The 27,820-nt window shown below is 48.3% G+C and overlaps 1 long non-coding RNA gene across 1 annotated transcript in view; it reads right to left on the bottom strand.

Moving 5' to 3' along the window:
- The window catches only part of LOC134477423 (uncharacterized), a 41,368-nt gene extending 21,242 nt beyond the window's left edge, over positions 1 to 20,126 (bottom strand). The window contains exon 1 of the long non-coding RNA XR_010049491.1: positions 19,771 to 20,126. This is a non-coding gene — a long non-coding RNA (uncharacterized LOC134477423). The remainder of the gene's footprint in view (positions 1 to 19,770) is intronic.
- Between the last annotated feature and the right edge of the window lie 7,694 nt (positions 20,127 to 27,820).

Here is a 27,820-nt window from a genome sequence, read left to right as displayed (position 1 = left end):
GCAGCTTTGATATTGAGCTTTGCCACGTGACTTGTTCTGGCCAATGGAATATGGTGGAATAAGATTCAAATGAGCCCGTGTGACTGGACCTGGCCTCCTGCGCCCTTCCTGGAACCTGCTGGCACTTTATGTGGCTCCTGGTCTCTGAATAAGATGTTGGGAACAGATGAGAGCCTCACCTGCAGCTGGGAGCGAACAAGCAAAATCCAGCTGTGACCAATTCTTAGTGGGAACCTCAAGATGGATTTAACTTGAGTATTTCGCATTCGCCACCGAATGCACCTCTCTCTCTTCCTGAGCTGGCCGTGCATCGTTTCCCCTGCACTGGTTTCCCTGCAGTTCAGGTTCTGTTCAGATTCTGTTTCTCCCTTCATGCAGGTATGCAGGTGATGGTCACTGAACTACAGATACAGTTGCAGCCCAGCTTGAAAATAAACAATGCTGGGACCAGATTCTACCTCAATCCACAAACAATAAATCTAAAAAGCAATCACAGTGTTGTTCCTTTTAACTCTTCCTCAAGTCTCAAGCATGCTGCTGTTCACACGCTATCAACCGCATTTACAGCAAAGGAAAAAACAACTTTTTTCTTTTCCTAGGGAAGCTGGATTCTGGCAACTGGAGAAGCTTTTGTTTTTATCCTCCATGTCATGACATATTGAAAGCAGGATTAAATATTCAGCAGAGTTATGCAATCTTCAGAATGGATGCCAGGAAAGAGTAGCTAAATTGTGTTGCCTAAAAATAAAGAGGAGATGGAAGGGCCCCAGGGGACGTGCGAGCACCAGAGGACAAGGGCTCTGGGTCAAGGAGTGGACTGGAGAGCAAAGGGAGGAGACGCAGTGTCCTCCTGAAAGACGAATGACCAGGAAGCAGAAAGAAATCAGGAAACGCGGCACACATGCTGAGCATCAGAAATGCCCTCTCTGTGATTCCTATGAAACCTTCAAGAAACCCTACATTTCCTTCGAATGCAGGATGAAGTGGATTTTCATTTTAGAGCATTAAAAAAGTGCTCAGTTGCTTAACGAATTTAGAGCGTGCATTCTGCTTCTGTGGAGCAAAGTGAGGTAAGTCCCAGCAAGGGACTCGGTGCCTCTGGCGTCTCTTCCAACACAGGGACTCCTGGAGACGTTCCTTGTCGGAATCCTTGGGAGCTCCTTCACGTGATTTGTCTTTCTGCCTAGGCTGACTTGGCTTCCCCACTCGCTGACTAGTTTTTTTGTTCTGCTTTGTTTTGTTTTGTTTTGTTTTGCTTTTGGTACTAGGAATTGAACTCCAGACCTCGTGCTTGCCAGGCAGGCCCTGTGCCACTGAACTATATCTACAGTGCTCACTTCCTAGTTTTATCTGCTGAAGGTCTCATATTTCTGGAAAATTTATATTTATTCTCTAAGCTTTTGTTCAAAGGTTGAGCTTCCCAAAATACTGGCAACCCCTGACCAGGTAATGGGAACTCAGGACCCAGGCAAAGGTTTGTATTAGGTTATGCACTTCGATTTCCAAACAACATGGAATGAGAGAGACTGGTTTTACCTTCTCATCTGACATAACTAAGATAAATTGCATGAAATAATTTTAAAATGCTGAAATCAAGCGATGAAGAACAGTGCTTACTGAGAAAACAAAACAACTCAGCTACACATTTACTTACTTCCTTGAATGTTTCTAGATACCGACGTAGGGAGAGGAGCCCAGGAAGAGCCTGGAATGCTACATGAGTTGAAGAGACATAGCTGCAGTTCTGGAAGGCTAGAGACGCTTGAGCTCACAGGGTGAGACCTGGAGCAGAGAAAGCTGCACAGAGGAAAAACTACAGGCTTTTGTCCCTTAAAGTTTGAACAAATTAGTTATCCACATGCACGTGCAAGGAAAGGACTCAAGGTTGGATGCAGAATATATTTGAGGGTCTGAAACCTGTATTCACTGAAGCCTGGGAATATTCTACAAGACTAGACGACTCACAGCGCATAGGTTATTCACTGCGGTTCTCAGAGGGGCTCGCCTCAGGACTGTGAAGCTCTTTTTCCTAGATTAAATGTTGTTCTGCCCACAGGAAACAAATCTTAAAAGCAGAATCCAGGAAGATCAAATGGTTTCCAAGGAGCTTAAGTGCAATGAAAGAAAAACTACTTTGAAGATAACAATATGCATTGCATAAACCATTGTGATTCTCCTATTATTTTGTCATGAAATTTTGTTTTACTTTTTCATAAAATTAAAAAATACTTATGGGAAAAACAAAATATATAGTACGCAAAAAGCTAAGCTTTACAATGCCTGGCACCAGTTTAAAACTATCAGTGATGATATAAAAAGCAGGAAAATAAGTTCAAAAGAAAGAGAAAAATCAAAAACATTGCAACAAACTCCAAGTGGACAGAGATACAAAGACACTGAAAGTTATTTTAATTATAATGTATCTCTATCTGTATTATGTGCTGGGGAACAACTGAACATCATAAAGTGATGATGGGAAGCTCTAAAAAGATCCAAACTGAGCTCCTAGAGGTAAAATCCACAGTGACCAAGACAGGAATACGTAGATTTTAATTAGCAACACGTGGCCCAAGTCAGAAAGAAAGCCCAGTGAACCTGATGACATGCAATAGAAGCCATTAATATGAAGCACTAAGACTTTAGAAGCCTTTCTAAACAGATGTGCGACCAAACTATGGACAACTTCAAGACTAGAGATTGTGTATTACAGGGAGGTAGACGGCATGGCAAATGATAGCCAAGGTTTTTCCAGTCTCTTGAAAACTGTACATTTGCAGATCTAAGAAGCTTTAAAAACTCTGAATACATGAAATTATGAATAAAAATAAAAATTGCTTGAGATCAGTGATAAAGAGAAAATTTTTAAGCATCCAGAGAAAAGAAACATTACAATCTCAGGAACAGGGACAATTCAAACAAATAGACATTGGAATGACACGTTTGAACAACTGAAAACAAAAGGCAACATTTTATACTAGGTAAAAATGTCTTTCAATGTGAAGGGAAAATAAAAACTTTCAGTCATATAAAGGGTGAAAAAGTTCATCACCAAAAAGACCCTTAACATGAGACAAAAATGTATCAAATGGAAACTGTTTTGTAATGGAATTAAAACCATTGGAAATGATAACTACATGGAAAGACTATTTCAAAAGCATGAGTTACAAAAGCTGACACAAGAACGGCCTGACAATTATGAAAGAAATCAAACCTGAATAAAAAAATCTCACAAAGAAAACCTCAGGATTATCTTGGGTAAAAATTTACTAGTGGAAAATGCAAAGAACCTAGACCATAGAAGGACTTTGGGAAAAGTCCACTAAATGTTCAAGACTAACACGACCTGACTTCTAGATTTTTATAAAGCTAATGCTATCGAGACAGTGTGGTGCTGATGCGAACGGATGAATGTGAAGGTCAACAGCACAGAACAGAGTTCAGAAACGGGACCAGAGGACATGAGAAATGGCTTTTGAAAAAGACACAAAGACAATTCAGTGGAGAAAGAAATAGTCTTCTGAAGACATGGTGGGGGATAGCTGTGAGAAGAAAGAACACATAAACAGGTGCCAGTGAGAACCGTTAAAATTCAGAACTGATCCCCCCAGTTTTAATGACAATATGACGGAGCTCTCGTAAGCTGCCACTGCAGATGTGAAATTGTGCGGCTACTTTGGGGACTGGTTCATAGCAATTTTATTTGCAATTACTCTAAAGCCCAACTCAAGTGCCCATCAGCAGATGACTGATAAAATATGTGATGTATGCATAAAAAAAAACACTTCTCAACAATGAGAAGATATTCACAACGCAAGATAATGACACCGAGAAACTCCAGACCAACAGAGAATATCCTATGATTCTAAATACATCAAAATCTAGAAAATGTAAAGCAGTCTACCCAGACAGCAACTCAGTAGTTTCCCAGAGGTAGAGGACCCAGGTGCTGAAGGGACAGAGTTGTCAGGAGCATGAGAGACTTACTGGGGGACACAAATTCATTACAGTTCGCCAACTCAGTGTGTCCTGAGGGCCGGTGGCAGCTCAGGCGGTCAGCTGAAGGCTCGGGCTCCTCACGCAGCCTCCAAGTCTCTCTGCTGGACACAGGCAGCTCTCAGTGTCCTCAGAGAGACACTGGCCCAGGGTTTCTCTATCAACCCATACAGGAAGGGATGCTGTCAGGCTCCTTCCAGAACTCTCTGAGGGTTAAATCTGTGCTTGAGACCATCTGGATGCACATGCAGTCAGCATGCAGGTCACAGCTCAAGACTTCGGTTGTAAGTTCTGTTCATAACACAAGTTGCTCGTATGTTAGGCTGGTTCTAACTTGAGGGTCCACAGTATTTTGATTGTGGTGACAGTTTTACAGGTAAATTTATAGACCAAAACTTATCTAAGTCCACTTTTTAGGTATTTGAGCTCATTGTCCATCAGTATACTTGAGTAACTTAAAATGGCATAGCTCACATTTTACTACATGAAACTCCCAAACAGAGCTGTGTTGTGTGAACAAAAACATCCATTTACAGTTGTTCTTCATGTGAGGCATGCTCCACACTCAGCTAGTTTACTTTCTATCATTTTATTTACAGAATTAGAGGGCTCTAAATAAAGTTGAGTCTATTGAATTGGAGAGTTACCCATGCTGCATTTTTAAGTAATAGCAAATTAGTTTCAGATAAAAATGACTTAGCATCGCTTTCTGTTAATAAAAAGAATGAGAGAATATGTGTGTTTCTTCATGTTTGTTTACATGTCTGAACACAGAGAAATGTGGTTGGGGAGGGCACCAGACATTCAATAGCTCTGGATGTCTGTTTAATGGACATATGCTATCCAAACGCTAAAGCTGGGCACTTTCCACTTGGAAGATGTTGGTCAGCGAATTCTTCATGGACCCGTTTTGTTGCCTTTGCTTCTCAAAATTATTTCTTCGTGGTGTGCTGGAGCATTTGCGTGTGGTTTGGAAGTTCGGCCAGCAATATATCATAAACGAGTTCCTTCAACAAGTCAAGAAAATCATCAAGGACTGGATGAGTCAAACTCCTAGCAATGGAAGTGTTTGTTCTGCTTTGGTTTTCTTAAGTAATCCCAGTACCTTACCTAATCCTCCCTCCACGGTAAAAGCCACGGCATTCTGAAACTGAAGCGTGTACTGTTGAGATGATCCACTTGAGGAAGCCACTTAAAGCAAATGTTTCCAAAGGGTACTTTAGACTTATGGAAAGCATTTATTTCTCATCCTTCATTTGAAAAAAGAACTGCCAGAGCACATTCCTCCTCAAGAGCCAGCAGATGCTGGTGCCAAACAGCAGAATGCCTGCATTACTCACTGGGCAGCTAATAACGGAGGGCTTGAAAAGACCACCCCCCTCAGATATGGTTACTTGGCTGATTTTCACCATTTTGACCCTGAATCAAGAGCAGGAGGCAAAGGGTCAGGGCCGCTCTGTGACCCGGCTGAGGGGGACAACACAGACCTCGCCTCCCCTGCAGACAATGCCCACCGTGTTCTTCAGAGCTGCTGCTGCCGCCAGCTCTCTGGGTGGGCAGCATGAGGGCTGCTCGGCTGTGATCTCTGCTGAGTGCACGGCAATGCCTCATGTTGATTCTAGGCTCCTCCGAGCCTGCACATGCACCAGGAGATCACTATGAACGTCCTCTGCAGTGGCAGGAGCCTCCCACAAGGAGCTAGATGGAAGGAGCCCCCCATGTGTGTCCCGCCTGCAGGCCCAAAGCCCCCTCGTGCTCTGCACATCAATAGATCCAGACAGACACAGAGTCAGAGCAACTCCTTATGCTCTGCCACTGCTAAAGAGCCCCAGAGTGTCATTGGACAGAGCAGGGTCGCAGGGCCTCATCCAGATTTCACTCAGCGGGTGATACTTTTTTTTATTCATTTGAGCACAGAAACGAATCATCTTAGCTACCACGGGAGGTGGGCATGCTTTGCCTCTGGGAGTCCCAGTGTGTGTGACCCTGCAGGACCTTGGTGTCTCCCGTGACGTAGCCACCCCACCGGGTTTCCAGCACGCAGCATTGCCTTGGAGAGATTTAGGTGTTCAGTTATTTCATTGGGTGTTGTTTAAACACTAAGTGAAAACGTTGGGTTTTTGTTCCTACACTTCCAAAACCTATAAAAAGACTGCTTTCATGTTGGCAAGTAATAAGCTCTGGCTCTTAGGCACTCTTCACCCTTCTCAGAGTCAGAATCATCTAGACATAATTTACCGGGGCCATAATGACCCCAGAAATTCATTCGGATTATTCCTGCACACGCTTTGTCCTGTCTGCAGGCCCAAAGCCCCCTCGTCCTGCTGGGAGGAAGCCAGCAAAAGTGAGCTCATGCGCACACGTCCAGGGTCCCAGGATATCTGTATTCGTATTTCCGGACCTTGCTTATGAGTATAGCATCCTTTGGAGATGTAGGTCCCACCTAATGTCATCATGAGCGCTCTCGTTTGTGAGCCCCTCATCTGTCTACGAGAATTACAGAAATGGACTCATACAGAGATGGACAGTGAAACCTCAGCAAAGGTCACCAGTGACCCACAAAGGAGCCCAAAACGCTCTCCCTGATTGGCCAGGACAGTAGCCAAAATGGTCTTTGAGAACATCACGGCATCGCTCTGACAACCACAATTACTTTACCCTTTCAAGTCTGTGAACACACATGGGTACACTCCGATCACCATCTTCCCTCTGAAAACTACCAAGCCACCGTCACTGCCCGTGTCGGGACCCTGGGAAGCACAGCCCCGGAGAGCCTCACCGAACATAGAAGGCACAAATGAAAACATGACTGAGTTGGGGTGAACGACATGGAGAGACAAATCATCAGGGTGAGTCATGCCGAAGTTTAGATGAACTTTCTCCTAAAGACCAAGAATCTGGAGGATTTCAGTGGAGAGCCACCAGCAAGGACACCGAGCCCCAGACGGTGTCACATGGTTAGTCTTGATGCAAAGGATGCTGGGAATTCAAGTTCCTAATGTCCCAGTCTCCAGGGAGGGGAAAGTGAAAGGGAAGCGAGTGGGGGTGAATGTTTGGAGGTCACAGTGTCTACCCTCACTGTGCTGTGGGAGGGGCAGGAGAGGAGAGCCGGGCTGCAGATGGCCGAAGCGGAGAGCCGGCTCTGCGCTTCCTGGTTATGTGCGCTTGGGAAACTCATTTTTGTGTGTACTCTCCCATTTTCTCATCTGTGAAGTGTGCATAATAATAAATACTCTGCAGGGAAGCTGTGAAATCAAATACGATTCATGCAAAAAGCAAATCCCCAAACCTGCGTGTAGTAATGGAAGCCACAGCCACTGTCTGTTACGACTCCTAACACTAATTCTGCTGCTGCTAATTACCATCGTTACTACTACATGTGGAAATATTTCCACTTAGATTATTCTACAGACAATAGCATTTATGGAATGTGATAAATCTCCTTCCTTTTGATCTTTTGCCAACAGCATAGTATTGCCAGCATATAAAGAATTGTGTATAGTCTTGGGATTTCATTCACTCATGCAAGCTACACGATTTATTAAACACCTGCTACATGTCAGAAAGACATACTGGACTAAGTACTGAGGGTATGGTGGTGACCAAACATGGACAAAATATCTGCCCATATAACATGAATGATCTACTTGACGAGACAGACATTAAACAGACAGTCGCAGACACGAAAGCATCATTAAAGCTCTTGTTACTGTGAAGGAAGGTTTCCTCTTTTAAGAACATAAATGCTTTCAAAAGCCCAGAAGTTGAGTAATTTTTACACATCTGTAAAAGTCGCTCCAAAACTCTGAAACAACTTGAAACTCTTTGCCTTCCCTCGCATCAAGGACATTCTGGAAATTAATTCCTGTGCCTTGTTAGGAATGTATTTCTTTGTGTGAGAGCTATATTTCCTGCAACTGAAAATTAATGTAAGATGTTGGCTGCTCCACAATGGAGCAATGGGCCATCTGAAATCATTTTGTAAAAAAGAAGAAAAATGAAATCATTTTGCGGTTTGATATTTCATCATTAGCTGAAGGAATCTCCACCCCTCCCTCGTGCCCACGTTGGTGTCACTGCAAACAGCACTGAGGTGGAGCAGAAAAGATTGCAGCCAGGTAGACGCTGGACGTGAGGCCACTTTCCCCTCTTCTAGTTGTGGCTGGACCACGTGCGCAGAAGTGTCAGGGAGCAGAAACTCTTTCTGCTGAGTGTTTTCAGTCTCCAGGCATCCTGGTCATTCGGCAGGCATCTGTGGAATCTCAGGGCACAGGGACCTTTTGTGTTTAGCCATTCAGCTCACACGTCAAGGACATTTGTTGTGAGCAGAAATAGGAGTTGCAAACTTACTCACTGATGCGTGGAATGGCACACTCTGAGTTAGCGGAGTTTCACTAGAGGAGAAGCAACACAGTTGAGCTTAAGATCCTAGAAAGGGATCCAAGAGGTGTTCATTAACAATCGAATTATCTTTTCACAAGTGCCCGCGATGTGGCGGGTGAAGTCCAGCTTGATAGACTATGTCTGCAGGAAGGGCCTTTTACAGCTCCAAAATTGGATGCAAAAATACTTGTAATATTCCCTTTCTGTGTCTTTTTATTTTGGGAGAGCTGATTAAAATCCTTGGTTTAAATGTACATGTGGGTACATTTTTATTGAAAGAGAATTTTGCTTCATCATTTGTGTTTTCTTAGTGTGTGTTTTGCAGTACACAATGATCACATTCATCCTGGGGCGTCTCCTCCCATCTCCTGGCCCTCTTCCAATCTGTGGAAGATCTACCTCTCTTTCAAAAGGAAAAGGAACACTGTATTTTAGAGAGTGGATTTAGAGATGTCCCTTTGAGCTCTACCATTCCTCCTCCATGCTGCTGGCCACGTTGGTCTCCAAAACTGTCCAGGTGGGAAGGGTGACCTCCATCCTCAGCTCCCGAGTACAGAAAGCAGGAGAAAGCAGGGGGCTGTGGCCTCAGACCGGCCCTGTGCAGGGGTGGCCCGAGGAGCCCTCGTCTGTCTTCTGGGTCACTGAGTAACAGCAGCCTTGCTTTGTCTACAGGCCGCACAAGGATGAACAGGACAGAGAACTCCTCAGCACCTCCCTGAAAACAAAACCCAGCCACGCAGGGGCCAGGGAGCAACCAGAACCTGGCCCTGGCTGATGCCTGGTATTAGCTCCCTCTTGGGGCTAAAGCCCTGAGGGACAAAGTCCCACAGGTTTCTCTTCCAATCATAACTCCGGATCAGCCGAAAATGATGCTAGAGGACAGAGTGATCTAAAGTTTCACAGAAGCACGTGCAGTGGGCAGCCCCGAGCAGGCAGCACACAAATTCCCTGGCTTCTCCTCCTGCTGGTGCCAAAGTCCTCACCCGGGTGCCAGGACCTGTTCCCTCCACCTCCTGGTTCTCTCTCCGACCTCTCGCTGCCCTGCAGCCGGGTTGGCGTCCTGATGGTCCCAGCTTCTCTCTTCCCCATGATCACTGTGTGTGCTGTTCAACATCCTCCAGCAGGACACAGCATCCCCAGGCCCGGGGGTGGGCGCCTCTCTGCCCTAACACACGTGCAGCCTCTGGCACAGAGAAGCCACTTAGTAAACACTTGGAAAACTAACACATCCCACGCTTTGCTGTTTTGTTTGTCTCCTTTACTCCGGGCACCTCGGGAAAAGCCAGACACAGGTGACTTAAACCACAGTCTCAGTCTGATGGAGAACCCCAGGCTTGTGAGCTCTGATCCATGTGTGTCCGTCTGTCATGCAGGCCATTTGAAACACTCAGGATGTTCGTGAGATGCAATGTCATGAAGCGTTAGATTCTTCCTCTAGGAAATCTCAGCAGACGAAAAGACAGACGAGCAACACTTGTACCCCACTCTGCAGTGCCCTTAACCTGGCAGTGGAACTTCTCCTCTGGGGCCAGGCAGAAACTCTGGACTGTTGGAGCTGCGTTGCTGCCTTCAAAATGATACGAAGGGGTTTCTTCTTCCTTATGAGTTACGATCTTTTCATAAAATGGAAAAACTAATTCACAAGTGACTTCGTCCCTCAACTCACGCCTACTTTGAAATGCAAATAAATTGTAAACAGCAAATCATTTTCTTTAAAAAGTACACATTCCGTGTCTCTAGCTGACCTTTGTCTTTATGCATGGTGACCCTCAAACCTCAGACAGGCCGTGTTCGCAGCCCCCGCTCTCCTGTCACATGTGTCCCACTCACTTTCTGTCTTTGGAGCCACACATGCTCCGAGGTTTCTGCAGTGGGAGGGGTGTGGCGGTGGCGATCAGCTGTCCCAGCTGGCACCTGTTGTCCCCATGCAACGAATCATTCCCCTTTCACTCTCAAAGAAGTCTTAATTTAGGCAATAAGTTATATTGTCACTCTAGGTATCATTCATGCATAAAAGTGCTTTTTTGCAAGACTAAACTTCTAGGGTCTATTTCTTTTTCTTCTTCTTCTTCTTCTTCTTCTTCTTCTTCTTTTTTTTTTTTTTTTTTTTCTTGATAGCCGGCTCTCTATCTCCTCTTGCATGACTGAAACAGAAATAACTGCTTATGCTGCAAAGTGAACTTAGGGTTCTTTTTATTTTTACGATGCATGAAGTCCCCCATCCAGCTTCCCTCCAAGTCCTTTCCCCAATTTAGGAAAGTTTTCTGACGTTCTCATGGTGTGTCTGTAGCAATATAATGCCAAAAGAAGCCTCAACCAAATGAATACATACATTTGCAGAGAGACGGGATCTGCTCACCTGATGTCTGTAACTCTTCTGGCCTAGTATGGTCTATCTGGTCCAAGGAAAGACAAGGAACAGAGAGATTCTTTAATTCTGGACTTCGAAAGGCTAATGAAACAGGGATGCCTGTCTAGGAGGTGTAACGCTCTATTTCAAGTTTTAGTTTTAATACTTTTACCGCAGTAAGAACATATGGCCAGCTCTAGAAAGACAGGCACACGGACTGTCCCGGTTCACAGCAACAATGAGAATCCACGAGTCCCACGGTGGTATTTTAACAATACGGAGGGAAATGGCTACAGACAAGTATAACTCGATGGGAGAAAGGGGGTCAGAGAGCAGGAATGGAAGTGGCGCTTCCCTTGAGGATCATTTCGCTTGGACTCAGAAAGAGGGGTGGGATTGATTAGTGATGTCTGCATTGGGCGTATGCATGGGAAGTGGCTGCACCTAAGTCTGGGCATGAGCAAAGACTTTCCTGAGCCAAGGGGTTCGCAAGGAAACTAGTGGCACAATTATTGGGGCTGTGTCAGTAAGTTCAACCATCCACGTTATTGATAGCACAGCTGTAGCTCCAGATGGGAAAATAAATTCTTCAACTCAGGGGCTCAGCCATTAGTAGACTATTGATTATTGGTGCATTAAAGTGGAAGGGAGGTATGAGGAAGACGGGTGGAGGACGCTCCTTCCACGTCTCAGTTTGCTCGCTTAAGAAAACAAAAGCAACAAGCAAGCAAAAGAGGATGGAGGTTGACATTTTTAATTCAGATCCATGGGCAGCAGGTAATCTCCCTTTCTGTAAGGAGAGTTTAATTTAAAAACAGCTTGGTGCTGGCTTTGTCCCTGAATGTGATCAAGCCTGTTCTCCACGGATTAACAAGGGCCCATACACGCCGGGCAGTATCTGGGGCACATGTCCTGTGGTTGGAATTTCTGGGAGGGGCCAGAATAGACTTGAACAGCTGGGATGGTTTCCGAGAATAAGCCGCACACGCTCTTGCGGCTGAAGTCTGTTGTGTGACCTGTAATGAGTTCCCACATTAATGTTTAAAAACAGCTCGGCGCCGGCTTTGTTATTGAACGCAATTTGCCTCATTCATGAATTTATTTTTGCTGTGTGCTCTGCTTCCTAAAATAAACCAGCTAGGGTTCTATGTGAACGACAGAGGGAAAGGATCAGGATGAACACCCTAGAATGTCTACTGTGCTCACCCCCAGGACTGATGGTTGCCAAGACCAACCACGGCCACAGCAAGTGGCCTTAGAAGACTCCCATGACGCCGACCTCTGCCTGGCTTATGGCGCCGAGATTCAGCCCACCGCAGCTCACTCCAGACCTGCTCTGAGCTGGAATAAAGACTCGACTTCCACCAGCACAGCATCTCCTTCCAGGCCAGGCATCCACGGGGCTTCGTCTGGAGGGCTCACAGGGCCACTCCTGTCTGAAGCTGACCCTGTACTGCTCTGATGGGACCCCGGCCCACAGCGCCCATCCAGTGGAATTATTCTTCCACAGAAGCTTTTCAAAACTCACCAAGATTTTCTTAGCTTTCTCTAATCATACAAATGTTTGTTCTGCCCTCGTGTGAATTCATTGCTTTCATTTGTAAAGACCCAAAGAAGCAATCCTCCCCCGCAGCCTTACACCAGGATCTGAAGTACAGTCTTAAAAGGGGCTGCTTTGAGATGTGCAGATTTAAAACTCTGTGGGACAGGAGGTTAACACAAACACCTGCATGGGAAGAGGGCAAAAGGGAGCCTGAAGGACTGGGTAGCACCTGCTCCCCATGTTTCTTTTTTTTAAAACACAGATAATGGAAGAAAATATCCCAGTTTGCAAAGCTGAAAGTTCAAGATCCAATATTTACTAAATGCCAGCATTCATCCCACCGAATCATAGACAACAAAGTAAAATAGCCATCACTATTGTCTCTGCGTCTTAGTTACTTTTTACTGGTCGCTGAGACAAAGTACCTGATGCCAAAAGTTGGGAAAGGAAAAGTTTATTTCTTACAGTTTTTGGAGGTTTCAGTCCACACTCAGTTTGCTCCAAGACAGGCTGGCATGGCTGGGCTGCAGTTCATGGCGGCTGCTATCAGCAAGAAAGCAAGACACACCTTCTTCCTGCCATTACATCACATCCTGGCTGCACCCCTGTGTGGGTGGAGCAGACACCCTCAATCCAAACTCTAGACAATGAACCAATCACAGATGCATAATGTAAATGCACGAGGCCACCAACATAAACCATGACTTTCTACCCCTGGCCCCCAGGACTCATGTACCTCATGTACATCTTTTATGCAAAAGGCAGTTAGTCCATCTGCAAGAGTTGCCAAAGTCCTAATAGTTTCAGCACTGCTGCAAAGTCCAAGTCCCAAGTCTCCTCCAAGATCTATGGCAAACTCTTAACTGTAAGCCCCCGTACAAATGAAACAAGGTTAAACATTTCTGAAATGCAAAGGCACAAGATAAACATTACCATTCCAAAAGTTACAAACAGGGGAATACAAAGCATTGGAAACCAAGCAAGTCCAACATCCAGCAGAGTGAACATTAAGTCCTAGAGTTTCATGCTCAGCATCTGAAGCAGTCTGGTTGCAAGCTCCAAAAGGCTTGAGTGATTCCACCCCCCACAGCACTTCCAGGGATTTCAATGCCCACAGCTTTTCTCTTAAATCTTCTCTGCTCACTTTTTGCAGCTTTCCTTGGGTCACCCACATTCCTGGCTTTTCCAAACTTCTGGGGTCTCCACTGCACCTTTGGCTTCACCTTTACATCTTCACAAATTGCCCTCTCAGGGGCACACTGCTTGGCCTCCCAGGCCCTTTGCATTCGAGGTGGAAGCTGTCTTACCCTCAGAATTCGTGCATTTTCCTTGCACCTAAAATCAGCACCATGTGGATGCCACCAAGGTTTGCTGCCAGCTGGAGCAGTAGCCAGGCTTTTATCTCTCTTGGCCATAAGGGTCGATTGCCTGGATCACAGGGCTCTGTGAACCTGATTGTGAAGAAAAGCTTCTCTATGTTGTTGCCATTCTGGAACCTCATGTGGCCTCAGTTGCCATTCTGGAGCATGGTGCTCTGCAGCTTCCTTCTCTGAGCAAATTCTTTCACTTTTGCAGTTTTGAGGCTGCAAAGGATGGAGACCTGATGCTTCCTGGGATGCCCTGGGGGCATCTTTCTTATTTCTCTGTTTCTTCTCAGCAATCAAAGTCTCTACCCTGTCTTTACAATCCACAGCTTTTCTGGAATTTTCCTTCTGGTCAAACTCACAGCATTGTAAATTATCCTGCTAGGCTCTTTGCTCTTGATTTGCAACATAAAGCTGGCTAAAAGCCCCCAACAATAGCTATGCCACAGCCTCAACATTCCACTGCCTTGAAATTTCCTTTTCCAGATTAATCAGTCCATTGCCCTTAGTCTCAGCCCAGGCAAAGTCTCTGGGCATGAGCAAAATGCAGACAAACTCTGCTAAGCCATAACACACATCATGAGGAGTCCAACAACCAATGCAGTCCTTCTTCCCAGCAAAAACCTCCCAAGCCTGGTCTTTACCATGAGGCTTTCTATCAGCCTTCTAGTCTCCTGAACTCTGACCAGAATCTCCTCTACAGAACAGCCAAAGCTGCTCCAGCTCTGTGCATCCAGGCAATGTGTTCGAAACTTTCCAAACTGCCCACAAGCCAATTTCCAAAGCATCTCGAAAAACATGGTCAGGTATAGTCACAGCAAATAACTCCACTTCTTGGTACCAAATTCTGTCTTAGTTACTTTTTACTGATTGCCAAAAGTTAGGAAAGGAAAGGTTTATTTCTTACAGTTTTTGGAGGTTTCAGTCCTTACTCAGTTGGCTCCAAGGCAGGCTGGCATGGCGGGGCCAAAGTTCATGATGGCTGCAAACAGCAGGGTAGAAACAGGCAAAAGAGCAAGATACGCCTTCTTCCTGCCATTACATCACATCCTGGCTCCACCCCTATGTGGGTGTAGCACTGACACCATCAATCCAAACACTATACAGTGAACCAGTCACAGATGCATAATGTAAATGCATGAGGCCTGGGGGCCACCGACATAAACCGTGACACTCTGCTTTAAATGAAACTGATGTACAAAGAATAAAATTATAGGGGTACCTTGGGTGATGAACTCAGTTCTCTTCACTATTCTGATCACAAACCGACCTGGATGAGAATCAAATCAAATTTCCCCATAAGGAGCCAGGGATTTAGTTCAGCAGCATAAGTGCCTGCCTTGCAAGTGCACAGTCTTGAGTTCGATCCCCAGTATCAAAAAATTTTTTTAAAAATTTCCCCATAAGGTCAACATTGAACCTGACCACTGACTTTGATTCGGTTCTTGTCCAACTTGTTTTGCAACCAGAATTGTGGAAAGAATCGAGTTTGTGAACGGAAGTACCACTGAAATCACACAGTAAAAAAGCAGCCAAGCCAACCTTTGATTCACAAATCTCCCTGGCGCATGAGCTCGTGTCTTTAACTAAAAGCAAGAACTAAGGTTGATGCCTTAGCACCTGACCAAGAGCTTCAGAGGTGAGTTGCTTCAACCATGACATGAATGGACAGGAGTCCAGGCGACATGCTCGCCCTCCCAAGGACAGCCCCAGGACACAGGGTAGGAGGAGCCCTTCTGGTCCAGGGTGTCTCGCTAAGTGCAGTGATCTTTGTAGGTCTCAGTCCTCTGCAGGGTCTGAGTCTCTGAGAGCAGTGATTCCCTGTGGGTGTCAACCACGCCCTGTTATGATCAGATTAAACCTTCACTGAGTTCCGGTCTGTGCTTTCCCTAGCCAGCTCGCATCTGCTGACAGATAACATCCAACCCAAGCTCCATTTGAATGCAAGAAGAGGGACTTCTCAATAATTTAGACAGCAGCCATGACTCTTGTCAATTAAGCCATGGTTTATGTGATGCATTGCTATGGTGACAATCTACTGGCTCCAGGCATGAGACAAATGCCGCTTCATGTTTAAAGACCAGCAGGAGTGATGTCTTCTTTTGGATCACCACCAGTGTCAGAGGACACACCAACTGACAGGTAATCACGGGAACCTTCTGGTGTTTGACCTTGAAATTGGGTAGCATGTCACCTCGCTGTCCCACGAACATCTAAGACTCAGCATGGTCACAGCTGTGCTTTTTGCCTCCTCTCTCCCACCCAGTCTATTCCTGGTCAGCAATTCCTCCACCTGACAGATCTATTTAACTTAACCTCACGTCTCCCCCTGTTCCCAGGACTTTATCCAACTGGTCACCCCGTCCTGTCGATTCTTCCTCTCTGCCCTCCCCCAGCTCCCCTCCCCCTTCTCTGTACAAGGTCCCACCTTTCTCCCAGCTGAACCCCTGCACTGCTCTCTGTGCCTTCTTTCCCTCCCGTCACCCCTCATGCGGTCTGAGTGACCTCCCTTAAGTTTCCAGCACCCTCAGATTTATCCCAGTGATTCTCCTACCGACTCTGCTTCTTGCAACCCAATGCGCTGTCCACCAAGTCCTCCTCCATGACCACCACCCCAACCCAGCACCACTTTAGCAACCGCCACCCCGCCCAGTCTCCTGAGCTTTCCCCTCGCACAGGCTTTCTGTTCTTTGGAGTGTTGCTCCATTCAGAAATGCATACTTCTATGTCAAGCCACAGTTACGTGCTGTGTCTTCTGTGACACTGAACAGGTTTAACTGCTTTCTCCTCTGGATCCAAATTCTGTCACTGTCCCTCTGCTACCCTTTCAAAATGAACGACTTTTGTCTTTTTCCTACTAGACGGAGAGATTCCGAATGTTAAAGGTGAGCATCCTACGCATATACCACTCTCCACTCGCACTTAATGTTGTCAGACATCTATCATTCAACAAGCGTGTACCATGCAAGGAACTTGTAAGAATTGGGCCGAATACCTGGGACCCGAGGCTGGGGGCAATCAGAATGGCCCCTGCCCTCAAGCACTGCCGACAACCACAGAAATGGATATTAATCAGGAAAACACAAAGACATCTGTAAAATTCAAACTGCACCGAATTAACTGCATGAAGGGTCCTGGAGGAAGAGCCACAAAATTATGTAACGGACCTGGCCAGAGAAACCCAGGCAGAATCGGAGGTGAGCGAAGCAGTTACTTGGAGGACGCAGATGAAGGAGGCGGGATCTGCAGAGATGCTGCCTGTCATTCAAGCTGCGAGCCGTCTACCACGGCAGGCAGGGAACCACACAGCCCCTAAGCCCGGGGAGACAAGGTCATCTTGCATTTGAGATCCTGCCGGCTACAGGATGGAAACCGAATGGGATGGAATCAGAGCAGAAGTCCCGATGAGAGCAGGTGGAATCTGAAAGTAGCCAGAGGAGCTGAGGAGCATGGTGGCATGGAGACGGGCGGTGGGTTTGCAGGAGTCTGGGGGAGCCGAAAGCACGCAAGAGGGTCTGAGATGGACTGGATGTGTAGGAACCGAGAGATACGATCCGAAGGAGGACGTGTTCGAATTGAAAACTCTGACCATTCCACGGAGCACAGAGACCACGTGCAGACCCCAGGAATGCGGGAGGGAGCCAGGAGGGGGAATTAGGATGCTGGCTCCAGCCAGACTCTCTACGGTAGCACAGGACACAGGGGCGCGAGGCATTTAGTGGAGGGAGTCGGCTGGGTCAGTGCGAGGCTCAGTTCTGAGCAGGGGTGAGAAAAGCTAGCCTGGCCTTCAGAGGGACACCGGACCGAACCTCAGGCTCGGAACAGTCTTCAGACTGGCACGGAGATGGAGCAAGGGTCCCGGGCCCCGGGTGGGGACAGGGAGGGACAGCTGTTGGGTGCACCCCTTACTCTCCCCCACGTCCTGTCAGCCAGGAGTCGGGTAAGCAAGCTTGTCACAGGAGCTGAAATGATGGGAAAGAGATCAGGCCGGGGGCACGCGCGAGCACGGAGGTCCTCGTCCCTGCAGAGGTCTGCCGGGGTCTCTGCTCTGCCTCTCAAAGGCTGAGGCCGCGGGCCAGGACTTTACACTGCACCTGGACCCTGGATCCAGCGCTGGACAGTTTACCACCCGCCGGCAGCTGCACTAATTGCAGTGTGTAAGAGTTAAAATAAAACCTGAAAGTCCTAAACGGAATATATATGACCTCTCTTTGCCTTGAGATGCAGCTCCCCAAGACCGGAAGCTTACGGATCGCTGTGGGGTGCCTGCTCAAATACACCCCTCTGCACCCAGCACCCCGTGCGGCATTGCACACTCTGTGGGGCAGGACCTGAAAACCAACACCCAAACCACATTTCCCAGGGGCTCTAAAGTCCACCAACTCCCACAGCGACAAACCGGAAGAGAACCTGGATATCAGAAAATTAAATCCCTCTCCTCTTCTCTTATGCCTTTTTGGGGGAAATGAACAAATATTAAATGTAACCAACACAAACTCTCTCCCATATCCCGAGGATGAAGGTCTCACACGGAGACCAACTCAGCCGGGCGGGGAGCCCCAAGCTGAAGGTTCCTCCGCCTGCTGCGCCCTCACACCCTCATTCCGTGTCCTCCTCTGCCGGTGCCACGCCGCGGTCTGGTACATCATTACTTATGCTGTCAAGGACACCTCGGGAAGCAGGAGACGTGAATCGCCCCTTGTGCAGCCCCTCATCCTCCTGGTGTGTACATTTCCCAGCTCGGCAGGGAGCCAGCCAGCCGCTGGCTTCCAACTCACATTTCCACAACTAGTGAAGAAACCCATCACCTCTGGCTAAGAAAAGACAACAACCCAAAGTGGCCTTGTCCTGCAGATTCTGTCCTTACTGTTTGTTCGCCTCAGCCACGTTTTAAAAAGTTTTTAAAGGAAGTGTGGAAGGAGCATCCATTGCACAAGAAAGAGCTTGCACAGACTGTGTATGAGAGCTGACGGAGTCGGGGCTTGCTGGGGACCTTTGTTCTCTGGAGCCTAAAATGGGACCAAGAAGGGTAACCAGTTAGGGGCTTTTGTAGGGACAGAGGGGAGGTCCACAGGCCGAGGGGAGGAGTCCGTGTGCAGGTGCGGGCCAATCCACGGTAGCCATGCACCGCTGCTAAGGTTTATGGAGAACAAGCAAAATTCCACAGAAGTCCCAGGGCGGTGCACATTGAAAGAGCCAAGCTGCACACGCAGGTGAGCCTCTGGGAGCACGGCCCTGGGCCTCCTGGGCAGGTTCCCTCGGACCTTAGTGGCCCAGCAGCCATGGCCTCTTCGCTTGCAGGACAGCTGAATACCTTCGTGGAGACCCCACCGCGCTTGTGCAGGGGTCCCCTCCCCACTCACCTGCTGTCATTCTTTTGGGAGGGTCCGCAAGAGTCCAGGGGGCCTCGACTAGATATTCTACCAGGGCCCTTCAGCCTGCGGAGGCCTTGCAGGGTGACAAAGGGGCAGAGGTCTGTTTCTTGTCACGGACCCCAGGGAGGGTTAGGGACATTAAAAGCTTTCATTAAAGATGGAGACTGGGGGGCCTATGGCGGGGGGCGGGGACCCGGGAAAGTAGGACACAAAAGCATTACCCCGCGCTTTCCTGAACTCTCCTGTAACAAGTTCAGAGTGGGCTCCTTCCACATCTCAGTGGGTCTGTGGGTCCCTTAACTTGGAGAGACGCCACAGGGGCTGCCTTGCATCCCTGTTAGTCTGGTGACTCCACACCAGGAGCTGCTCGTCCTGGGCCTGAACCCGCTGTGCTGCTGGGAGCCAGCTAGTGGAGCCTGACTGTCCCCAGTTCCCAAGGGCCGAGGGCCGGGCAAGATCTCCGGGCAGTCAGAGCCGGCGCACCCCACCCTGCAAGGCTGCCCCGAGAGTGGCCACACGGTGAGGTGTCCGCTGCTGCTGGGCCCCAGCCGGGCACCTTCCTCCAGGGGCCTCCCTGTCCTGCAGCGCCCAGGGAGAAGGGCTGCTTTCGGGAAGGAGTGTTGGGGTTGTGCTGGTCGTGCTGACCGTCTTGAAACAGAAGGAAACAGACTGGACAGGCGCATTATTTTAATTCTCTCTCCTTTGGGCCTGCATCAGCTCCCCTCTGCCTGCTCCCCAGCCCCCTGGGGAAGCGGCACTCACCTTGTGGCCGCACTCAGGCACGTGCACGCAAGCTCACACACGCGCACCTGGCACGAGCTGGCCTGCACCCGCGGCTGCACACTCCGGGAGCCTAAGAAGCTCGATTAAACCGGAAAGTAAAATCTGCGGAGCAGCAGCGGCCCCGCGCCCGGGTTCCTGCGGAGTGCGCGCCTGTTGGGCCCCAGAGCGCCCTCAGGCGACGCCCTGGCGGAATGTCACTCGGGACCTGGCAGGGCGGGAGAACCTTCACACAGGGTCAACCACGCCATGCACAACGTGGCTTTTCCCTTTTCGCCCTTGCCCTGGAGCAAGCCCACGAGGTTGAGAGGGACATTGTGTGAGGCCCTGGGACACCAGCAGGCCTTCCCCGCAATGTGCTCTCACCTGCAGTGCCCGGGCGCCAGGCCCCAGTTCTCAATGGACAAAGACAGAGCCGAGGAGGAGGAGGAAGGGGAGGGGAAGGGGAAGGGGAGGAGGGGGAAGGGGAGGGGAAGGGGAGGAGGGGCAGCTTCCCCTGCCCAGTAGACCAGAGGGCTGTGGCGCTGGCTGGAATTGCAGCTTGGTATCTTTGCGCTATGAAGACCCAAGAATTTGCCTTTTTCAGTCAGTTTTCCCGCTGGGTTTCCACGCAGTAGAGTGTGGGCAACTCGCCTATTCGGGTCGCGCCTCAAGCTTATATATATATATATATGGTATATATGGAGTATATTTATCTAATATATTATATATATATATATATATATATATATATATATGGTAGGGTTTTTTGTTGTTGTTCTTTTTTTCTTTGTTTTGTATTTTGAGACAGAGTCTCACTATGCAGTTCAACTGGCCTTCAGCGCACTTCCTAGCCCAGTAGGTCTCAAACTTGCAAATGATTTTCCTGCCTCAGCCTCCCAACTTCTGGGACTACAGGACTGTGCCACCCTGCCCAGCTAGAGATGTATATTTTAACCAAAGCCTGGAATCCAGAACCCATCAGGTGACTGCAGACACTGTAGCCTGTTAGCCCAGGAAAAATTCGAGAAAGGAGGAGGAGGTCCCTTTGCTCCAGAGCGGCTGCATACCCAGCAGGTACCAAGAGCCAGCCTGAGCCGTGCGCACCCCTGGGCGGCGGCACACATTGGTGAGGCCCCAGAGGGCTTTTAAGGTAGAGGAGCTGGGCCTGCAAACTGGATGTCCCAGTGGGAGTGGAGAAGCGCAGCAGAGACTCGGCTCACCACGAGAGGGCGCCAAGCAGGCTCAGAAGACAGTTGCCTTTCCAGCGGGTCTGCTCCAGGCCTCTGCTTCTCCCCGGAAAACCTTGATCTGGCCTCTGGGGCTCTTGCGGACTTGGGCTCGCGCCTGCCTGCGCAGGTGTGTTGTTGTTACAGTTCATGCCAGCTGTCCCGAACTGGTTGCAGAAACAGCTGTTGGGAGCAAGGGTTGCCACGTTGCACAGGTTTCCACTTGCCAGTCTGGGAGGAAAGGAAGCACTCAGCTTTCTCTCCAGCAGGGGCTCCAGAGCACCCAAGGGAGCCACAGATGGAGAAACGAAGGCCTTGCCTCGGCCCCAGCACACAGTACTCACGCCCACGCTGCCACTCTAGTTGTACAATCCTGGTTAATGGTCTTAAACTGTACAGAACTCGAAACAATAACCCGTGTCTCATAACTGGATTAGCGGGGTGAAGCTAAGTACATCGGTTACGCCGAGTGTGTGTGCGCCTCGGCCAGGCAGACTAACCACGGGAGGACTGAGCGTTTGGAAGCCGCACTCCTCGCTGGCGGCTGGCCTTCTGAGCAAGGCCGGCTCGTGGTATTTCCTATTTTTAGGTTTACTTCCCATTCTGACTCTTCCCGTGTCCTTAGAAGTCTTAGTGTCCCTGAGAAGCACAGAGCTCTGTGCCTGTATTAAATTTTAATATCCTCAAACGGTGTCGTGCCATAAATCGCTCTTCACCTTTTGCACCCAGCACTGGGGTTTTAGAGGTGTCCGTATTACTGCTTGCCAGCGGTCCCCAACTTCACCACGCAACAGGACCACTTGGGGAACATTTGAAAAATACCAATACCAGATCTAAATTCCAGCGATTCGGATTTAATTTGTGCAGGGTGGAGGCCAAGCTTCAGGTCACGCTGAAGTACAGCCAGGACTGAGCACCGCTGCTTGATATAAATCGAGTTTGTAGGCTGAGAGTTTTCCAGCAGGGAGAGGACTCAGAACCCAGCTTCTGCTGGCCTCAGGAAGTCCCTGTAGAGCGTTAGATCACAGTGACCCAGATGGAAGGAAAGAGGAGGAGAGAGTGGGGAGGAGAGAGCAACCCAGAGTGTGTAAAGAAAGGACGAAATCAGACTCTGGCTACTTGTAAAAGCCATGGAGCGGCACGTTGATCTGTCCTTCTGTCCACCCCACGGCCCAGTTTTCACTGAGCCCCTCCATGTGCCGGGTATTTCACTAGGTTTGAAAAGCACAGCAGTGAACAGCACACGTTGCCTCGGTGGTCAGGGACTTTCACACTGTTAAGATGCAGCTTTTCAGCCCGTTCCCGGAGCTCCGGGTGTGATGTGCACGCAGCCCGGCTCAGGACCTGCGCCCTGGACAGTTTCAGAGGTGACATCGAAGCCGATGGTCCTGGCGTCCTTTGAGGAAGATCGTTCCAGCCTGTTTATAGGAATCAGGTTGTGTACGCACATTTGGAGAACTTACTCCGCTACCCCCTCTGAAAAAGTGGAGCCTTCCCTATGTGCTTAACCTGTTCCTTTTGCCAGACATTCTTAGCTGTGACACCACGAGCCGGGAGTTCACTGGTGATAGAGACACTGTCCGCACCGCTGGATGAGGGATCTGTGTGCGACGGACCTCGCCCATGCCCAGGAGTAACTTGAGATGCACTGGTCAGGTGATGATGTGAGCCTCCAGGCTTTACCCCCACACTGTCTGCTTCAGAGAGCAGCTCCTCACCACCACGTCGCAGGGGTAGGGTCCCTTGGAGGCCAAGATGGTCCCCACATATGCCCTTGCCTCTTGGGAGCCCGGCAGCACTGCTAGGCACTGTGAGGAGCTCTCGGCGCTCACTCAGTGACCCTGTTGTTAGCTGGATGCTTCTCCTCCCCAGCGCGCGGGACACGGAGGACACCCCTTTCCAGCTCTATTAGGCACTGGTCACTGGTTGGTGAATTGGAAAAATGTTACTGAGACCAGGAATCCTAAACAGGTGATACACACACACACACACACACACACACACACACACACACAGAGCTTTGCTTTTGGCCTGGAGCTTGTAAATGTACATTCCTGCACCAGACCTTTGAGGCAGAGTCAAAGCATCAAAACATCTTCTTTGACTTCGGGTTGTCTGGTTGCAGTTGCAGAATTCTCACTAACATAACCCACTACATCGCCCGTCCTTGAATTTCTAATTCTCATGTTCACAAAGTGGAGTCCAGCTCCTTGGCATCTTCTGAAGAAGGCCGGGTGCAAAATTCCCTCGAGGATGGATTCCAGGAACTTGTTGTTTAATTCTAATGGTCACACACATTGAAACCACAACACAATAAACAGCAAAGTGTCCACAGTCTAAACCGGTGGTGGCGAACCTCTGAGAGTGTTCAGGACACAAAAGCCCACGGCTGCCACAGGCCACGGGCCCGCCACTGGCCCAAGTGGTCATCGCCTTGCCGTATCTGCTTTATCCCACGTAAATGCAGAGCTGCTTCTGCATTCAGAGATCGATGCTTAGCGCTGCCTCACTGCTTCACAGGGAGTGACAGGCTCTGTGGCACTCACTTTTAAATGCCCAGCACTGCTGGTTTCTCTCAGTGGGGACCCGCTGGCCACGTGTTCTCTCTGCCCTAACGTCCCTCGGCTCACCTCTTCCCCTCCTTGCTTGTGCCTGGCGAAGGTGTTTGACCTCGTGTGTGGAACCTGACACTCTGCATTCATCTTGGTGATCTCTCTTTTCCTTCCATTCGGGTAAACTGGGAGTCAGGCTTCGAAGCATGACTGGCGCAGGTTGGAGGCGTTGGGCAGAATTCCTCCCTGGCGTCGGCTCCGCAGGTGTGTTGGGCTACACCCGCGAGCATTCACCTGGGCACACCAGGAGGAGAAGTCGCCGGGGCCTGGGGCGTGCAGGTATTCATCTTCCCCACGTGGCTGTCCCTGTTGACAGCCCGCTAGGGTTGGGGCGAGGTTGTCCCCCACAGAAGTCTTCTGTGTTCCGAGGTGGGCATCGGAAGGTGGCTGTACTGACCCCCGGGCTGACCCGTGGGGGCTCGTCTCTGCAGGCTGTGGCTCCCTCCTGCCTCCTCGCTCCCTGCTTCTGGACTCACACAAGGTGAGCACTTTGCTTCCCGGCCCTTTGGCAATGGTGTTTTTGCCTTTGGCTGACCGGGGACTAAAATCTCTGAATCCGCAAGCCGAAGTCAACTTTTTCTCCTTTAGACTGAGGGTATCAGGCACTGCGCCCCAGTGGCTGGATGTGACTAAAACACGCTGCCACCAGCATGATAGAAAGGTTCCCTGGCCGCTTCTCCTCGCCGTCGTTTGGAATCATCGTTGTCGTCTGTGTTAGCATCAGACCGTGGTTTCAGGGTACCCTTCCCTTGGGGTGTCTAGCTTGTGACTTACCACGTGCTGTTGCTCGCTTAGACGTGAGTGGCTGAATTCTTTTGGCCATTATCCAGCTGGTTTATCTTTTAAGAAACTGTTTCGTAGGGCCGGACATAAATCCGGTTGGTTGCATGTGTGTCACACATCTCTCCCTCTGCAGTCTGTATTTTCACAATGTAAATGGTTGCCTGGAATGGTCACAAATGCCCCATTTTAATCAACATATCCCACTTTTTGGTCAAGTCCATTAATGCTGAGTGGTTTTATATCTTTTTTCCAGTGATCTTTTCGTTACCCCATAACAAAGTATATTATCTTTATGAACTATGTCTTTTCTTTTATATGAAGATTCACAGCCACCTGGAAATGCTTTCTGTTTGCTTGGTTTATTTTGTTTCCAGTATGCTGAGTCGCAGGAGTCAAGGCCATTTTCCCCGTTGACTGGAACACTTCCCCTCGCTCCAGCACCTTCCTGCGGGTTCATGTGGGCCGGCTTTGGTTCTGGACTTCACCTCGGTCCGTTTGCTCGTTTTGTCTGCTGATACCAAGAAGACCGCGATGTTCTGCATTTCTACAGCTCAGTAACTCTCGGAGTCAGTCGTGTACGAGAACCGAGTTGTTCTTCCCTTTCAAGACCGTCTTTGCCGTCAAGGGGAGAGGTTGAGTTCTGTGTCATTCTGTGTACACGTGGAAAGGGACTTGACAACTTCCAATCAAAGCCACCGGACTGTGATGAAGACCTCTGAGCAGGTGGCTGCGTGCGGGAGAAGCCTGCTGACACCTCTGCATTTCAATCGGGTTGGATTTTTCTTGTTACTGTCTTGTAGTTTTGCCTAATTCACTATTAATTCTAGAAGTTGCAGATCATTTTGGATTTTCTAGCTACAAAATCCAATGGGAATAACAGAAATTGATTCCTTTTTCAACTCTTAACCATTTTATTTCTCAGTTCTGATTGCACCAATTGTGAAGTTCCCCTTACAGGGCTGAATGGCCGTGACGCGGTGGTGGTGTGTAGTGATCTCTAGCATTCTTCAGACTCCAGATCCAGGAAAAATATCTTTCATATTTCACCATTTTCAATATTTCAATTATTTTTTTAAATAAGAAATTTCCCTTTCCAGTTTGCTATGAACTTTTATAGCTTGACTTAATATTGAATTCTACTAATATTTCCCCAGATCTGTCAATATGATTATCTGATTTCTTTTCCATTGATGTCCTGAATCATATTCCATTTTGCCTGTGCTTACTGCACTTACTCACTAAGAAAAGTTCACGGTAACCCGTTACGGTTTCTTTAAGGTCGATTTCCTTGCTGATGCTGCCTGCTTGGGCTTTGCACGTCTTTTCCTTTTAGTTCCCTTTCCTTTCCTTTTAGTTTGCATGTCTTTTCTTGAGGTTATCTTCGTTAGTCTTTTTTTTCAGTGCTGGGGATGGACTCAGGACCTTGCACTTGCCAGGCACTTTGTGTGCTGCTGAGCTACATCCCAGCCTGTATTAGTCTTCTGAAGGGAACACATCTTGGTTTTGCTAGTTACTTTCTTTTGAAAGTTTATTTTCCACTTCATGACATTCTGTCCTTATCTTTACTTCCTTCCTATCACTTTCTTTGGATCTTATTTGCTGTTCTTTTGCTCACCTTTATGAGTGATATTGAAGGTTGTTTTCTGGCCTTTCTCTCTGCTATAATTTATGGACCAAAGGCTCTAACTTTCCTCAGTTCTCTGCTCGGCAGCATCCAGGGCAGAGAGGAGGAGAAGGAAGAGGAGGAGTCTGGAGAGCTCCTCCACCCGGTGCCCCAAGACCCTGGTCCCCAGTGTGGCCCCACGAGGTCTCGCGACCCTCCCCACGTCCGTGGGAGGGCTTTCACGTGGGGTTTCCACCCTGTCACGTCTGCTGAGGAGGAGACAGCAGCACGGACTTCTCTGCTCCCCAGTGTGACTTTTTATTGGCACCACGGAGTATTTGGAAATATAAACAGGCTTCTTCTGGGTATCTACTTAAACTTCTAGCCTAATTCTACTACATAAAATCAGAAAGCATCCTCTGCCTGATTCAAATTCTTTCAAATTTGTTGGATCATGTTTTATCGCTCATAAAATGGTAAATATTAAAGTCACTGAAAGACACCAAAAGTGTGTTCTTTGGTTTTGAGGTACGAAGCTCCATATGTGAGAAGTGTGCTAACCATGGTCAGTGCTGGGTCCACTGCTGACTTTTCACTTTGCCTGCTTGTTCTGTCAATTTATGCTCTGCATTAAATGTACCGGAAGCTAGAGTGGGATGAATATTTTACTATTACAAAATATCTCCCTGTATCTCGAGTAACACTTTTTGCCCCGGAGTCCGCTGTAGGTTAGCATTTGATGTCTTCCCATAGTGCGCCTTTCCGTATTTTACATCTGAGCTTCCGGCATTCTTACAAGCGTCCGGACCGTCTTAGCAGTTCAGGTGTAGCACTGTATGCGTGTACCGACCCGTTCCGTCACCACGCCCTCAGCAGTCACCGAGGGACTCTAACAGGCGTGTAATCTGTCAAAGTCAAGGGCACACTGGAGCTTTTATTGCTTCCTAGACATTTCGCGAGCCTAGTAACATCAGTTTCGTATGAATGCTTTTCTCATTGTGTTTTATTCCAGAAAACCTTCTTTCTAGCAGTAATTTACTCGCCTTCCCACGTAGTTGCCATCCCCAAAGCTCTCCAGCCACGCAGGGTCTTCCCGCTTCATTTCCCTTCCAGCTTAAACACATTTCACCATTTCTTCTGGTGCAGAGATACTCAAGGCACGCCATAGATTTTCAGTCACTGTCGTTGCCACACTGGGGATTGAACCCACAGCGGGGCCTCGTCCATGCTGGGCAAGCATGTATCACTGAGTTATGTCACTGCCGGTATTTTGTTTTAATTTTGAGGTAGCATCTCTGAATTATCTAGACTGACCTCAAATACGCAATTCTTCTGCCCCAGGCTCCTAAGAATCTAGGATTACAGGCACGTGCCCCAAGCCCAACTTTTGTTTGTTTGCTCTTTTTTTTTTTTTTTTTTTTAATTTAAGAGGAAAAAGAGAAAAACACAAAACAAACCAAAGTGGTGTAAGGGTACACGTAATACAGAACTTTTGCTCTTTTTCTGAAGACATTTCATCACCATCGTTCACAGTAAAAAATGAGGTGTGAAATGCACACCTTTAATCCCAGCACTGAGGAGGCTGAGACAGGAGGATTGCAAATTAGAACCTATGTGTGTAGAGAGTTTAAGACCAACCTGCACTACTATGCAGAAGACCCTGAATCAAAACAAATCAACAGTCCAGATTTACTGACCCTCCTTCAAAAGTAAACTGTTGGATTTTTTTTCTTTCTCATGTTAAGGTTTTATCTTTGTCTTTATTTCCAATGGTTTAACATACTTCCTTGGATGTGGTATGCTCTGTATTTGTCCATCTTGAATTT

This window comes from Cavia porcellus, unplaced genomic scaffold, assembly GCF_034190915.1.
Source record: "Cavia porcellus strain 051 isolate PalLab524CR breed Dunkin Hartley unplaced genomic scaffold, mCavPor4.1 scaffold_8, whole genome shotgun sequence".
Classification (NCBI taxonomy): Eukaryota; Metazoa; Chordata; class Mammalia; order Rodentia; family Caviidae; genus Cavia; species Cavia porcellus.
This window is presented reverse-complemented; position numbering and strand designations above follow the sequence as displayed.